The sequence below is a fragment of the Lynx rufus genome, unplaced genomic scaffold (assembly GCF_022079265.1).
Source record: "Lynx rufus isolate CCGP_SWC_20201006 ecotype Redwood Valley unplaced genomic scaffold, mLynRuf1.p SCAF_4, whole genome shotgun sequence".
Taxonomy (NCBI): domain Eukaryota; kingdom Metazoa; phylum Chordata; class Mammalia; order Carnivora; family Felidae; genus Lynx; species Lynx rufus.
The window spans coordinates 53,337,795-53,355,259 of NW_025814856.1; the positions used below are offsets into that span (position 1 = coordinate 53,337,795).

At 39.0% G+C, this 17,465-nt stretch overlaps 1 protein-coding gene across 1 annotated transcript in view; it reads left to right on the plus strand.

Moving 5' to 3' along the window:
- The first annotated feature begins 242 nt into the window (after positions 1-242).
- Positions 243-17,465, plus strand: part of PPARG (peroxisome proliferator activated receptor gamma) — a 137,258-nt gene continuing 120,035 nt past the window's right edge. Inside the window, exon 1 of the mRNA XM_047096850.1 lies at positions 243-320. The gene's annotated coding sequence lies outside the window, so the exon portion shown is untranslated. The remainder of the gene's footprint in view (positions 321-17,465) is intronic.

The following is a 17,465-nucleotide window of genomic DNA, read 5'->3' on the forward strand; positions in this document are numbered from 1 at the left end:
CCATTTCTGAGCCGCCTCCCAGCGGTGGTTGTGAGGAACGAACGAGGCCGAGCCGAGTGGGCGCGCGCCAAGGCAGCCTGCGCGGCCAGGGGCCCTACTGTGCGCGGGGCGGCTGGCGCCCCGCGCCGCGTGCTCTCCGCCCCCGCGCCCGCCCCCGCGCCGCGCCGCGCCGCGCCCGCCCCCGGCCCGGCCCGGCTCGGCCTCGGGCAGGCGGGGCCGACCGCACTCTGAGCCCGAGCCGGAGCCCGCGCCCGCGCCTAAGCCGCCGCCTGGGGCGCTCGGGTCGGCCGCCGGGACGCCGGAGCGGGGTGCCGCCGCAGGTCAGTGTCCGGGTGCGGGGCGGCGCTGGGGGCAGCGGGGCCGCGGGTCGAGGGGGAGTCCGGAGGGCGGGGAAGCGCCGAAGGGTCGGGGCCCGAGGAGGGCCGGGGCTGCGGGGCCGTGGGGCTGAGGGGACCGGGCTGCGGCGTCGAGTCTGACGGGCAGGTCCCGGGCGAGGGTCTTGCGCGCGCGCTGAGAAGTCCGGGCACAGAAAGAGCCCTCCAGGCGGGGGAGGGCACGGGCTGCACGCGAGACGCCCCACACGGAGCGGCGGCCGCGCACCGGGAGACGCCAGCCGTGCGTCCCGCGCTCCCCGGACAGGCCCCCTCGAGGAAGCGCCTGGGTCGCGGAGAGAACCGGGGACCTCCGAGCCCCTGGCGGAGGTGTGCGGGCGTCCAGGAGGCGCTCGAGGCGAACTTTGGGACCGAAACGCGGGCTCCGATGCGTGTCCGTCCCTCGGCCGTGTAGTCTCCTGCTCAGTCCCCATAGCCCAGGCGGCGGTCACTGTGTCGGGGCGCGGTGACAGTTGAGCGAGGGGCACCCTTGGGGTCACCCCCTCCCGGCGCCCTTGAGCGCTGTGCAGGCCGTGAGCCGAGTGGAGGGGCTGGGAGGTTGGCCAGACTCCCTAGGGTCGCAGGGGGATGGAGAATGCGTGCGTCCCCCGCCCCACCCCCGTGTTGGGAAAGGTGGAATTACCCGGTTGGGGGCTCCTACACTTGCCGAGCCTCAGCGCCCGCTCTGTGTACTCTGAGGTTGGGAGAGGCAGGTAACTTAAAAAGCGCTGGTCCCTCAGTGCAGGGGTTGCAAAGTGGGTGTGTAGCTGTGGTACTGTATGCCTTGGTATTTGGGGAGGAGCCTAAGGTAAGGAGGCAGAAACTGGGAGTAACCTATTTGCTGCTTTTATATAAGATCAGTTGTTAGGTAAAGAAGGGGCCTTTACCTCTGCTGGGGATCAGAAGGCTGCATTTCTAAATTCTTCTTGTTAGCTTCCGTTGCTTAGGTGAGTCGCCTCACTCTAACTGCATTTTGCGAAATGTGTTGATGTACCCAGAATTTGCAAGGTGATGTTGGTGACGATTATACTATATAGTGATTATTTGGCTGTGCTGTTGTTTTAACATAAGAATCTAATTCACTTGAGTCTAAGGATAATTCACTATTTTCTTGGGAAGACTGTTTCTATTTTAGAGGAATAAAGTCAAATAATAGTAATCTGCCATGAAGAAGCTGAAGTTTTTCTTCTTTTCCTTTTAAGATTGGGGGATGAAGTGTAAAATTAATTTTGTTTAAATCATCATCTGAAAACAAAACCAAGCAAGATGCTGAACTGAGTTGTTAGGAACCCAATTCCTGGAGAAGTCTCCTTATTTTGAAGTACATTATTTTAATGTCAACTGTTTTTATCATTCATGAAACAAATCGTAAGCAGAGTTGTTGAGAGAAGAGTGAATAACTTATTCTTTAAAAGGACCCAGGTATCATCTTCTTCCACAAATCTCAGATGTTCTGTGGCAGTCTTCTGTCTATAGCTAAATGATCAATTACTCACTGAGAGCAGAACCAAACGGATGGTGTTAGATGATTTAGGAAACCCTTCTGGTATAGAGACTGACATAGACATTCCCTGGGGCTTCTCTTTTAAAGAAATACTTCACACTCTTATGATTGTTTTGTGGAAGACACTTACCCATGTTACCACTTAGCGTTAGGAGTGACGTTTCAAGAGAACCTGTTCAAGTTTTAACATAATTTTTGTGTTGTCTGTTGTCAGGTGCACAGATGCATTCTGTGGCTAATACGGTGCCATAGTGATATATGAAAATTTAAAACTAACGTTATGTTAGCCAAAAAATGAAGCTTGTTACAAAACCATCTATTTTGCCTTACTCTGTACTCCACGTGGTTTTTCTCTGTTATTTAAGTTATATATGTTAACTTGCTGACAATTATAACTGAAAGCATCTTAGAATCACCTCGTGACAAGCTTAATCTTCTACAACTCATTGAAGGGGAGAAATGTGTTGTTTTCATTTTTAAATCAAAATTCTTTTTCATATTTAAAAGTTTGTTTCTAGTCTTTACAATAACTACTATAAAAGCATGGCATTGATGAAGGCTGAAGGTTTGGAGAATTCTTGGCTAAGATTTTTGGACATTGTTTTTCATTCCTTTAAATTATAAGACTATAATTTTAAAAAGTAAAACATATATGTCTGCCAGCATCGTATTCTTTATTGAACTTAAAATACTTGGAAATATTTTTGTGATTGGTATTTTTAATAATTGAATACACTATTCTTTCAAGGGACAAATTTCCTTAATATTCATTTCTTCATATGTTTCAGAATTACATTTTAAAAACTATATCAATTTTTAAAATTCGCTATTAATTTCAAAATCCCTATGACATTTAAATTTTATGTAGGAGACAAAGCCTGACTTTAGGCGTATGAATTAGAAATGCATTACTGATCACGGCTAATTGCTTTCAGTTAGTAAGTTTCAGAATTGTAAACAAATACTTATTTTTCTCTCTTCTGTAATTCTCTGAAAATAAGATGTTTGCCATGAACCTTAATTATTAAGATAATTATGCATGTGAAAGCTGTGTGAAAGGCCATGCTGTGAAAACATACACAAGTATTAATACACTTCATTTAGTTTTCAAATTGTAAAACGGTTGCTAATGACAAGACTTTCATAAAGTAGGGGAAAAAATGTTAAAGTAATACTTCACAAATTCTCTTATAAATCCTGGCCCATACTTTTACTTCTTTGATAGGATCGATCGATCGATCGATCGATCTATCTGCTAATGGATAACACAGAAAATGTCATCATTCTGATTTGTGGGTGTCCCACTAAATTCATTGTCGCTTGAACTTGGAAATATATGTCCAAAGGTATAGCAAATGTACTAGAAGAAGTTTTTGGTCTCCTCTGTTTCCACTAAATAAATACCAGTTGTAGAGGATTTTTTTAAAAATCACTAATCAAAAAAACTTGATTTAAGTCACCAATCTGTAAATGTAAACATATGCTCCCCGCTCTTGAAAACAGTTAAACTGCATTTTTAAGTTGCTTTTCTTATTTTTCCTAGCAAATCTTGATATTAGGGTAGGTAGTTGAGGCCTAAAAGCAACAAAAAGTGCTTACAGAATCCTTTGAAACTGATCTAATTTGACTCCACCAAAGTACAGTAAGATTTGTGAATAACCATCTTGCAAGCATAGACAGCCCCCACATATTATACATGTCGTAACATTCTAGATAAAATTTTTTAAGTTGAAGATTATTTGAAATCTTCATGGAGTTTCTCATTTACTATTTGTATTTTACCACAATACGGAGGTAGATTTTGAGAAGTTATATGGCATATGTTTTAGAACTAAGTTAATAAAAATGTCACATTTTATTTTTATTTACCTTAATTACTTAAGTTGGCTCTTGGAAGGAAATAGATTCAAATACAATAGACCATATTTTGGAGATAGCTTTCTACATGTTAAGACAAAAGCTATCACCAATAAGAGTATGTGATTATTTATTTTTTTGAATGTTTATATACCGAGAAATATTTTTCTTCAACAATCAATACATATTAACATTTTAATACTGAATATTTAACCCAGAACATGAATGTTTACATTTTTCACAGTTTCAGTTATTACAACGGGGTAAGTCACTTGTTCTTTCTCCTATCTGATTACTAAGCAGGCCTGACCCTGCTTTGCTTCTGAGATCAGATGAGCTCCAGCACAAGCAGGGTGGTAATGGCCATTGATCACTTATCCTTTCTAACTCTGCATTTCCTCGTCTATGAAATGGGAAAAGTATTGCAGTTATTGTTCTACGCTTTTGTTTTTTGTTTTTTGGAGTTTTTTTTTTTTTTGGTATGATTTTAAGACTTTATCGTAAAACCTGTGTATCTTAAATGATATGACCTTGTCCTGAATTTAACTGAGCAGATATTTTAAAGAGAAACTTCATGGTTATCCACATCATATAGCTAACTCTTCTACAAATGCTAATAATTCACCCTAGTATTAATTTTGAGATCATTGTTAAGAATGAGCTAAAGATAATACTTACCATGTGGTGATCAATTTATAAAATGTTTCTGGAAATATTTCATCACTCTTCAATTTTAAATTTTATTTCCTATTCTTGATGATTTTCAATAAAAAATCAGACAAATAATTTTTTTGTTTTATTACATTATATTTGTGAGTCCTGTGTAGACACAACGTGGATCCTCTTGTGTCAACATTGTGTGTCTAATGCCATCTAGGTGCAGATTGTGCTTTTATTTAATAAGTTCTATTCTTTACATATTTTTATGGTATACTCTGTGAGTGTTTAATGTATGTTATCCAGGAGCAGGTTTATTGTATAATGAGGCCTGTGAACCTTCAAATCAAAAGACAGGTTTTTATCTCCGACTAAAAGACTAAAAGTGACTTGTACTTGTTGTAAGAATTGGGTCTTTTTCTGACAAGCTATAACCAAAAATTGGCTTTTAGAAGCTTAAAAATGAGTATGCCTCCTAATAGCCCACCACTTTACTAGTAGGGAGTAATTGGAAAACCATGCATCATCCAAATAATAAATTAAAATATTTTTTAGTGTTTATTTTTGAGAGAGAGTGAGCACACAAGCGGTGGAGGGGCAGAGAGAGAGGAAGCCTCAAGCCTCTGAGCTGTCAGCACAGAGCCCGATGCAGGGCTTGAACTCACGAACCCTGAAATCATGACCTAAGCCAAAATTGGATGCCCAACCAACTGAGCCACCCAGGCACCCCCAAATAATAAATTTTAAATTCTGCTTATGAATTGTTAAATACATCTTGTTGTGAAGTGTCTCCTCTGCAAGAAAGTAAGAGACTTGATTCCAGGTCTGAAACCCATTCTGTTCCAGGAATATGGAGCTACAGAGCCCATGTAGGAATATAATTAAAGGGTTAGGGAGACAGAGGGCAAAGAAAGCTTAGGCCTGTGCCTATAGGTGAGTGTTCCTTTTCCTGTGGCTTCCCCTTCGGGTTGGGGAGGAGGAGCAATATTCACTTCCACTCTCTTCCGTTTGGGCTTTCTCAGAGTCATTGCTGTACCTTCAGCTATTTCAGTGACTAGGCCGTTCTCAACTTGAAGATCTTTTTTGTGACACAGTGCGATGAGTCTCCTTTCCCTACTGTGATTTCTCAGATATAAAGGGAAAATATGAAATGATCAATTCATGCAACACAGATCAATTAAAATTGAAATTTAAAACTTCATGGTCAGGTTTTAAACTAGATCACATAATGGTTTAGTTCAATTTGATTATCTGTTTAGGAGACATTCTACTTCATTGATTTTAGATAATAAATTCATTGCTAGTTTGACCGATTCACTATTTCTTAAAAAACGCTTTCATTTGTGAACTCATCTAGGAGAGTTAACAATGTGGATAAGACTTACTGAAACAGATTTTCTGACCTTCTGGCAAGAGTTCATATTAGCATAAACCTGGGGTGTGAATTCCTTCACAGTTTACCACAGATAAGGAGAAGGGAGATAGGAGGGAGGTAGAAAAATAGGGAAATACCCTGAGTAGGAGTGTAAGAGATCTGTGTATGGTCAACTCCCACAATCAGCAGATTGCAGTTACCGTGCATAGACCTCAAATACAAGGTTGGTTTCTAAGAATTTACCGTGCTCCTCAGTGACATCACAGAATTTTAAAATGTCTCTGGGGGCCCCGGGTGGCTCAGTCAGTTAAGCATCAGACTTCAGCTCAGGTCATGATCTCACTGTTCTCTAGTTAGAGCTCTCATTGGGCTCTGTGCTGACAGCTCAGAGCCTGGAGCCTGCTTTGGATTCTGTGTCTCCCTCTCTCTCTGCCCCTTCCCTGTTACCACTCTGTCTCTTTCTCTCAAAAATAAATAAGCCTTAAAAATTAAATCTATATATGTGTGTGTGTGTATATATATATATATATATATACACATATATATATATATCTTTAAATTCTGAAATTGCTACCTATCAGTGCTGTTCTCCCTGGCTCTGTAAGTTGCTTCAGGAGGGAATCTGGGAAAGGGACTGGAAAGAGAATATTCTTATCCTGTATGTTTAAGAAATAAATTTTCCTTTATAAGGAAGGCAGTGGGGAAACAGACCTGTCAAACTCTCTGAGTACAATGATGAAGTGCTAGGAAGAACCCCTTAACTTTGACCCCACCCCACTAGCTGGCATTTCACCTCTCAAACTGTATTTGTCATTTGAAAGTTTGAAGTCCACTTTCAAAATGCCAATATTCCTAGCAGGGTTGGTTCTTTAAATCACTGTCAGCAAAAATTTGAGAGCTTAGTTCCTAGTTTCCTTGCTACCTGAAAACAAGGCCTTTAGGGAATAGATAACATGCGTGGGAGTTTGAAAGAGGTGATCTGGAGGAGGAAAAATAAAATTAAGGTGATTCATGTTCCAGTTTCTCCATAAACCAGCCTCTTTGAAACGAATAGGAAAGTAACCATTGGAAATAGCAGTGATCAGAAAGGATATATTTTCTCATACATGCCTTTATTTTTCTCTGAAAAATCAATACAAGTCTTCCTTAAACCATTTTTTCCCCTCAAAGAAAACAAGTTGTTATTCTCCAACATCAACTTTCCTAGGAAATGTAATCAAAATTAAGGTTATGAGTTATGGTAATCAAATATCTGAATATTATATCTCATTATGTCTTTTTATTTTCACTACGATGTTAGACAAATTATCTAGTGTCTCCATGAGTTAGTTCTTCCAGACTTTTAAAGTAGCTTCTTAATAGATTGAAATGAGGGGAACCTTTCAATCACACTAGAAGATAATGTACTGAAGTATAAATAATACTTAATGCTTTTGCAGATCCACAGATCATACAACTTAATACATGCTTTATTTTTTATTTTTATTTTTTGCCAACAGTAGTTATGGCAAGCCAACACATCTCTGTTAGAGATAGAAGCTTAGTAGCCATGTCAAAAGCAAGTTCATTAATTCTGTGAATCGGCTGACAGTAGTATTTAGCAGTTAGGTTTGGGCCACCCTCATGCAAATTGTTTACTTGCCATTCACTTTTTCCAGTGTTGTGGAAGTCTGAATCTAAAGCAGAGAATCCCAAAGTCCTACCTTGCTAAATGTCATTCTTTTCTGTCAGTTGATAATTACCTGTGTAAACAAGTTTTTGATTGCATGTGGAAAAGTGTTTAGATAAATTCTGTCACTTGTTTTATGTAGTGGATACAGTTTGTGAAAGAGAACAAATGTATGAATGGTATATATATAAATGAAGAAGATACTTTAACAAATTATTTGCACATGTTGGTAAAATCCAGAAGAGTGAAGAAAATACTCAGACATTTGCCAATGTAGGATTACTACATGTTTTCCTAAAGCATTTGGAACTAATTAAAAACATCCTGGCTTTATTTAAAAGCAGTATAATATATTTTTAAGCTTTGTTTTCAGTGAGGTCCAAATTTGTTGGCATATAGGACTAGAGCAGTGCAATGTCTACAAAAATATAGATTATCAGTTACTTGAAGTAGGTACTGACTGGGTTTTATTCATCTTCCTAGCTCCAGCGTATAGCACCATACTTAGTAGGCACTCAATAAATGTTTTAAAAAGAATGAAGAAATCATCCAAGGCGGTGGTTCTCAAGTGTGGTCCTTGGACCAGCAGCATCAGCATCATCTGGGAACTTGGTAGAAATGCAAATTCTAGGGCCACACCCAAACCTACTGAGTCAGAGAAACTCTGGGGATATGTTTTAACAGGCTCTCCAAAAGAATTCTGATAGATACTGTTTTGGAACCCCCCTTCTCCTGCATCCCATGAGATGGCCTGGACCTACACTGATGAGTGCACTTAGTTTAGATTATTTTTAGTGGGCCTTACCCTTGCTATAGTTAAGTTCATTGCTGCATTCTCCCCATTGATAGACTCTCTTGGGATCATTCTGTAAAATTAACTCCATTGGCCTGGCATTGTATTACTTAAAGAAGCTCAGTGTTGTCAGTAAGCTTGTGTCAAGAGAGACTAGCCGGCTCACTTCATAGTCTGAGTGTTACTGGTTCCTCTTACCTTAGAATGGTCGTCAGGAATCCTGAGTCTCCAAGTTCAAATACTACAACTTCAGGACTTGGTTTTATAAGCTCACTGGGGATGATTCACCCCCAGAGGTTTCACATTAAACAGACTTACAAGATAATGGATTTATACACCTCAATTCCAGTTTAATAATAGTAGAACATCTGTGTACCCTTCCTAGTGATTATTGATGATACTTTTTTTTTAATTCTAAAATTTTTGGTTCTGGAATTGAAGAAACTTGTACTTTTATATATTTCTGATGTCACTATGATTGAGTTCCAGCTGCTTAGAAAGAGACCAGGCAGTGTATCAAACACTGGGATGCTGTACTCCTACTTATGGAACATTTCCTGAAGATATGCAGGATATAGGAAAAAAATATACACAGAGACTTTCATAAAAGCATTGTTATAGGGACCAACACTTAGAAGTAACTTATTCAATAGCAGGGAAACAGTTAAGTAAATTATGGTGTAATCACTAGGTAGAATGTTACTCATCAATGACAATTTAGAAAATGATAACAAATCTGAAAAATATTGAAAGTAGCATAAAATGTATTTGCACTATTGATTACAACCTTATATAAATGTATGTGTATGAAAAAGTCTGGAAGGGAAGGAATATACAAAAATTATGACAGTTATGTTAAATAGTGAGGGTTTTAAAATGTTTATATTTTTCCCTCTTTTCCAAAGTTTAGCCAGTAATATAAAATTACATCTGTAACTAAAAGCATACATTTATAGCTTTTCTGTTTTTTAGTATGCCTGTAACTCTTATCAGTAAAAATCAAGGGAAAGAGCAAATCAAACATTGAGAATCCTCTACCTATTTTATTCCTTGAAAGCTAGTGAAGATAATGGTAAGACACTACATGAATTCTTTTTGGTTATATCCAATTTTATTTCATACTTACTTTTATTCCACATTTTGGTCTCCTCTGTAGTCTTTGCTTGACTAGCCTCTATTTGGAAGGAGAAAAATATCCCATCTCTGTTACAGCCTCTTAATTTTCTCAGCCATACGTAAGATTTGATTTGTTTTATATTTATGTTCCCTATTTGATCTTTAGCATACACTGACAAACAGAGCTTTTATTTTTTATTTATTTTTCAAATTTCTAATGTTTATTTATTTTTGAGAGAGAGGGGGTGGAGAGGGGCAGAGAGAGAGGGAGACACAGAATCTGAAGCAGGTTCCAGGCTCTGAGCTGTCCGCACGGAGCCTGACATGGGGCCTAAACCCATGACCCATGAGATCATGACCTGAGCTGAAGTTGGATGCTCAACCAACTGAGCAACCCAGGTATCCCTAAAAGGTATATTTTTAGTATATTATATATGTAATGTGTATTTAATATAATATATAAATAAACATAGAGCAATACATAATATACATACAAGTATATGTGCATACAACAGGCCAGAGAAATAGCCTTTGAATTAATTCACTTTTCCTTTTTTCTGTTGCATTGTTCTAGAAATCCCAAAGGGAAAATTAAGTGGTTTTGCCTTTGAACCAGATTACAGGTTACATTTTTCTTGTCACTTTCTTTGGAACCTCTTTTGAGTTTATATCAGCTTGATGTCTTTTTTTTTTTAATTTTTTAACGTTTATTTATTTTTGAGACAGAGAGAGACACAGCATGAATGGGGGAGGGTCAGAGAGAGAGGGAGACACAGAATCTGAAACAGGCTCCAGGCTCTAAGCTGTCAGTACAGAGCCCGACACGGGGCTAGAGCTCACAGACCACGAGATCATGACCTGAGCCGAAGTCGGACACTTAACCAACTGACCCACCCAGGCGCCCCAGCTTGATGTCTTTAGAATAACCTTTATCTAAATGAAAACAGTTGTAAAAGCTTTTATAAATTTTGTATCAGGAATATTGACTATTTCTCTCTTCTTTCTGTCTCCCCCGTTTCTGATAATTTAGTCCTTAATACAAGGCAAACTTCAGCTAACAAAATTCAGTTTATAGCACTTAGAATTTGTGGTTAACACAAACTTCATGTGATGATACCTCGAAGGACAGATTGACTGAGAAGGAGCTCCTTTTTAACGAAGATTTATTTATTCAACAAATATCTATTGAGCTCCTCCTTTGTGCCAGGAGCTGTTTTAGAGAAGAAGGATAAAGCAATGAACAAGACTAACAATTTCCATCTCTCCTAGGGTTTATGATTATTGTCAACTAGATTTAACAAGAACAGTAGTGGGAGAGGTGGTATCTAAAGAAGCCACAGGTTGGCCCATGTCCTGTGAGTAGGCAGCATTGCTAGACCAACATGGAGTCAGACAGCTGTCTTTGAGTTGCGTATGAAGTAGGGGAAAACCTGTGTCCTTGAATATTTTTCCTGGGTCCCTTATTACTATATTATTTTAGTTCATATGTATGTATTATATACTATGAATAATGTATTATTGCATTACTTTCTGTCTTCTCAGTAATAAATTTATTAACAAAGAAGGTAGAATGCACCCTTTGTTAATAGGGTACTACTGTTATTGAAAATCCAAATGACAAGGTGATTATTCACTTTGCAAAAGATTTATTTTAAATGTTCTCACAGTGAATATATATATATATATACTTTTAAATTTTTATTTATTTGTTTTGAGGGCGAGGAAAAAGTGCTTGTGTGCAAGTGGGGGAGGGGCAGAGAGAGACACAGAATCCCAAGACGACCTCAAACTGTCAGCGCAGAGCCCAACACGGGGCTCGAACTCAGAAACCAAACCTGAGATGATGACCTGATAAGTTGAGCCGAAATCAAGAGTCAGACACTTAACTAACTGAGCCACCCAGGCACCTCTCACAGTGAAAATATTTAAGGGGTGAATTATACAAGTGAATTTGTAACCTAATTACTTATGAAAAATTATTTATACTTAATAGAAATGTAAAACAAAGTTCACTGGGACTATCCCATTAAAATATTTTTTAAAATCCCCTCCCCCTCAGGAAATAAAGTTAGCTACTTTTCTTTAATTTTTTTTTAAATGTTTATTCAGTTTTGAGAGACAGAGAGCGTGAGCAGGGATGGGCAGAGAGAGAGGGAGACACAGCATCTGAAGCAGGCTCCAGGTTCTGAGCTGTCAGCACAGAGCCCAAACTCGTAAACAGCAAGATGGTGTCCTGACACCAAGTTGGACGTTTAACCGACTGAGCCACCCAGGCACCCCTAGCTACTTTTCTTTAAAAGCCAATAAAGCGGGCACCTGGGTGGCTCAGTCGGTTAAACGTCTGACTTCAGCTCAGGTCATGATCTCGTGGTCTGTGAATTCAAGCCCCGTGTCGGGCTCTGTGCTGACAGCTCAGAGCCTGGAGCCTGTTTCAGATTCTGTGTCTCCCTCTCTCTCTGACCCTCCCCCGTTCATGCTCTGTCTCTCTCTGTCTCAAAAATAGAAATAAACGTTAAAAAAAAACCAATAAAGAACTTTTATATATCTAGACTATAATATTTGAGTAAACGGTAACTCAGATACTATTTGAAATGACTATCCTTTGGTCAGATGATTTATTATAGCTATTTCCAATTGCTATACTCACGTATAAATTGTCTGTCATTTTGGTTCTGATGTTACATTGACAGAAAATATCTTATTAACCACTTAAACATAAGTTGTGAACAACATGACACTTTTGGGGAAAAATGATAAGGAAAATATATTTTGAAGGAGCTTATGTGAAGTTAAATAGAATTAATCCATTCATATATAGGCTGCCATGGCAAAATAGAGTGCAATATAGTTCAGATATAATCAAAACTCTCAAATTTTACAGATTTCACTGCAGTTTATTCAATTCCACAAACTCCACAAGCATTTAATGAGTGACCGACCACTTGTTTTTCAACACTAGATATCCTTACATAGGAAATAAAATCTGCCCATCTGAAAACATGGCCTTAGAGACAGTGAACTAGTACTTCTTAGTCTGGAGAGCATATCATGCTGGGTAGGTGAACCAGCATCTAGCACCAGGGAGGCATATAACCACAGTACAGTAAAAGCCGAGAAAATCTAAGACATTTTTAGGTTGTGCACATGATTCATGCTGTGTATTTCTCTATGTCTGCTGGAACAATCTTTAATCCTAGCAAAGTACGATACATACACACGATTAATTTGTCTCTATTAAGCACATTACGTTTTAAAACATCAGGTTGATGTCCTTTGTCATGCAAGGTATGTAAAATATTTACACTGGCCACCAGCTTTTGAATTCAGGAAATGCAAGCTAATTTTCATCTTAGCTGAAGGAAAACAATTAGAAGCCAGATCTACTCTGAAATGTAATTTAATGCATCCCATATTTTGTATTACACATTTATATGTTTGCTGATTCTTTGCTGTCATGTCTTACAATTTTTTTTACATGTATTTTTTTTTAAATGTTTGTTTATTTTTAAGAGAGAGAGAGAGCACAAGTGAGGGAGAGGCAGAGAGAGACTGGAAGACACAGAATCTGAAGCAGGCTCTAGGCTCTGAGCTGTCAGCACAAAGCCTGACACAGGGCTCAAGCTCATGAACCATGAGATCATGACCTGAGCCAAAGTCGGACGCTTAACTGACTGAGCCACCCAGGTGCCCCTCTTACAATTTTTGTGTACGAATTCTGTGTACCAAGAAAAATTGTTAATTCATAGAGGATAGAAATGAATGTTGTAGTTCTTATTCCTCTTACATATATATGTACTGCATACCTTACCTAATTCACAGCCTATAGCATAGGGAACTGGGTATATTATCAGTACTTTATAAAAATTCTAAACTTGATTTGATTTCCCTAATTCACAGCCTATAGCACAGGGGACTGGCAATGATAAGTGCTTTATAAATACTTCTAAACTTGATTTGATTTCCCTAATTCACAGCCTGTAGCTTGGGGACTGAGTGCATTAGAAGTACTTTATGAATTCTTCTAAACTTGATTTGATTTCCCTAATTCACAGCCTGTAGCACAGGGAGGCTGGGTACATTCTAAGTACTTTAAAAATATTTTTAAACTCGATCTGATTTTGAGGACAGGTTTTTTCATATCACTTGTATCGGATTCTCAGTGCTAGTCTGCTCTACATATTTAAGGAATTCCCTAAATTACTCTTTATTGTATTTAACATTTTTTGATGATAAATAATGATTTGAAATTAATGCCAGAAGAGAGAGCCATTTTACTTGTTGTAAATCGGGCAAAATGGGATATGAAAAGGGGGAAAAATGTTAATTATAGACTTCAGCATTCTGTGTTGGATCTTTTAGTTGTTCTGGTCAGAAAAACAGGTTTTAAATGGCCTAAGGGCCAGAGCACTGTTTTACATTCTTGTTTGGAGGCTTCTAATAGCAACTGTAACAAATTCTATTTAATACTACAGCTGGAGAAAAACTCATAATAATGTACAGTAAAATGTCATTAAGACTTCTTACTCATGCATAAAATAAAACAGGTTCCTCTTCAAACATTTTGTTAAGTATTAGATAAAAGAGTATCAAGTTTGGGCCTATTGATTTGTTTATAGTATATAAAATAATTTAATCACTGTGCTATTTCATATATGAATCACAAGTATTACCATCATTATTTAACAGTTAATCTCCTTTCACAAGGCAGATATGAGTTTATGAGCGACTTCAAATCAAAATACCAAAGAAATTGATATACATATAAAAGCAAAGCAAATAGAGGAACCTTTTTTTTATATGGCCTTGTGACATCTCTGTACACCCCCTCTTCTCAGCAGGCTTTCCCTCTGTGGATATAGAATGAAGGTAGGAGTCCCTTAGCAAAAGATCAATGCAGGGAATTTGCACTCTCCACCCTTGGGCAGCCTGCCATTATCCTTCTGTAGCCACACCTGTTCACCTCCTACTAGGGCAAAGAAGGGCCCTGATAGAAATACCAAGAGAGAGAAGCAAAATGGCTGGGAGGGTAGAGCCTGATAAAAAGAAAGATGAACTGAAATGAGTTTGAAGCTTTCTCTTGCTGATGATCCAGATTTGTTTCCTTAGTTTTGTTATTCATTTGTGTATGGCTGGAAACTGTGGATGGCACACATGTTCAGGTAGGTTGTAGGCACAAAGAAAGACACCAAAGCTGCTAGAAGGAGGAGTTTATAGTCCACATGAATCAAAATGGGGTGAAATTGAAACATGTAACGAACACTTCAGAGCAGTATATGATTAAGAGCTAAAATAAGACAGAAAGCAAATACTACAAAAGTTCAGGAAATGGCACATCAGTGGGGAGTGGAGGGTGTACCCAGAAAAAACCATGTAGATGGGTTAAACAAACTTGAAAAGTTCAAAGATTGACAGGGTGACCTTTTGGGGAGAAAACAAAAAAATATATACAGAAAAAGAAACATGGGAATTAAGTATGATTCCTTTAATATGAAATATCCATAAGAGGCAAATCCATAGAGAAAGAAAGCAGATTAGTGGTTGCCAGGGCCTGGGGGAAGGGGGAGTGACTGCTTAATGGGTACAGGATTTCCTTTTGAGGTGATTAAAATGTTTTGGAACTAGATAGAGGTGCTGGTTGCACAGCTTGAAGAATGTGCAGAATACCACTGAGTTGTGCGCTTTAAAATAGTTAATTTTGTGTTCTGTGAATTTTTCCCCATAAAACAAAGAAAAAAAAAGTTCAGGGTTTGAGGCAGCCTAAAAGGAGGGGAAAGGAATATCCAGCCTAAGAAAACAAAGCCTAGAATAATGCGTAAGCATGGATTGGGGGGAACTCTGCAGAGATCAACGCATTTGAAGTGGATGTAGTACGTGTATGTGAGTAGGAGAAATATGGTTGGAGATACAGATTTTAGGTCAGATGAGAAAGGGTCTGGAATGCAGGCAAAGGAGTGTGGGTTTTATCTTATAAGGAGTGGTGAGATTCCAGGTCTTGAGAAAAGGAGTGGGATGATTTAATCAGGAGATTAATTTGGCAGTAGGGTGCAGGGAAAACAGGAGGCTATCGCAACATCTGGACATAAAATGAGCAGGGCCTGTAGGAACAAAGAGGTAGGGAAAATGAGACTGATCTGCTTATAAACCCTTAGTTTCTGACTTGGTACAAGGTAAGTGCAAATGGAAGCATAAGCATTTAAATTGTCATGACATTCAACCACATAATTTCGCATTTTGTAAAAGTATCCACAAGGATTGGAAAGAAAAGTTCCTTTACCTCAGAGTTGGAGCCCTAAAGGACAACTGGACTGGACTTCGTGACTGAGTCCTGTAGGCAGTCATCAGCCATGTACTCATTTTTATGGCATGTTTACTATGTGTCACACATTGTGCTAGCCACTGAGAGTATAGCAGTAGGCAAGACTTATGGAGCTTCCTGTATCCTAGATAGCCCTTTGTCAAAGGATTTTTAGAAATGAAAGGGAGGCATGCTTCAGCTCAATGTAAGGATTCTAATTACTGCTATTGTCCAATGATGGGAGAAGCGTTGTGAGGAAGTGAATACTATGTCAGTAGAGACATTCATGCAAAATGTCAAGACGTATTGTTTGATAGTACAAATAAACCGGATGACTTATAGGGTGATTCCCTAGTAATTCCCTAGCCTATAATATTAATTTCATAGAACATATTTCTTTCGCTGTTGACTGTATTGGAACACCAGTGTATACTAAGTGTCTAGACATTTTCATCAGAATTTGTAATTATGTTTACCTAAATTTGAATGCACATTCAATTTTAAGCATATCTGTACAGTTAGTTCCACAGTTCTTTTTAAAGAAAGTACTGTTCTAATGACTTCTCACCCATCATTTAATTCCACCTTTAATATTTGTGGTAAGTTCCTCATGCAAGTGATGTTTATATCTGCAGAAGCAAGTTATCTAAATCACAGTCATGCTGCTGATCTTAAAATCATTCGTTCTCCCTCCTGTGATATATTGCTTGGGTTGAACAAGATCAGCCATGACTACCCATTTTGGGAATGTCTTTGGGATTCCATTTTGATGGGGGTGAAATTTCAAATTACTTTTATTATTCAACTTTTTATTTATTTTTTAATTATTTTTGTTTTTATTTTTTTTAATTTTTTTTTTGAGAGAGTGTGAGTGGGGGAGGGACAGAGAGAGAGGGAGACACAGGATCTGAAGCAGGCCATGCCGTCAACACAGAGCCCAACGCGGGGCTCGAACCCGAGTTGTGAGATCTTGACCTGACTGAAGTTGAGCAACCGACTGAGCCACCCAGGCACCTCTTACTTAGCTTTTTAAAAATGTTTATTTATTTATTTTGAGAGAGAGAGCAAGTGGGGGAGGGGCAGAGAGAGAAGGAGAGAGAGAATCCCAAGCAGGCTCCACACTGTCCACAAAGAGCCCAAGGCGGAGCTTTATCCTATGAACTGCGAGATCGTGACCTGAGCGGAAATCAAGAGTCAGACACTTAACTGACTGAGCCACCCAGGTACCCCTGCTATTTAACATTTTGACATAGTTATTATAAGCTTCAAAACTGTACTGTCAACATTTAGCAGCTGGAATTAATACAGATTAATTGCACTTTGGAGGATCTGTAGGACTTACACTCCTATGGGAGTGTTATCCTCACTATATTTTGGGGAAAATTCTAGAATGCTTTTAAGTAAGGAATGTTATTTTTTTAGTGCTTATGGTATCAAATGAAGAGAAAAGTTAACTGCAGAAGAAAGAAATCATTTTTGTTCTAGTAGAATATTTTCTTAAAATAGCCCATTTTCATTAAAATATGTGTAAAATTTTGAATTGTGCCTAGAATAGTGCCTGGTATATAGTAGGTACTCAATAAATACTTATTGAGCATTGTTCATTGGATGTGGGGTGATGGTGGACAAAGCATCTCAAATGGAAAAATAGTATGAGCATAGGCACCAAAGTAGGGAAAATGTGAATTTAGAGAGGGGCGCCTGGGTGGCGCAGTCGGTTAAGCGTCCGACTTCAGCCAGGTCACGATCTCGCGGTCCGTGAGTTCGAGCCCCGCGTCAGGCTCTGGGCTGATGGCTCGGAGACTGGAGCCTGTTTCCGATTCTGTGT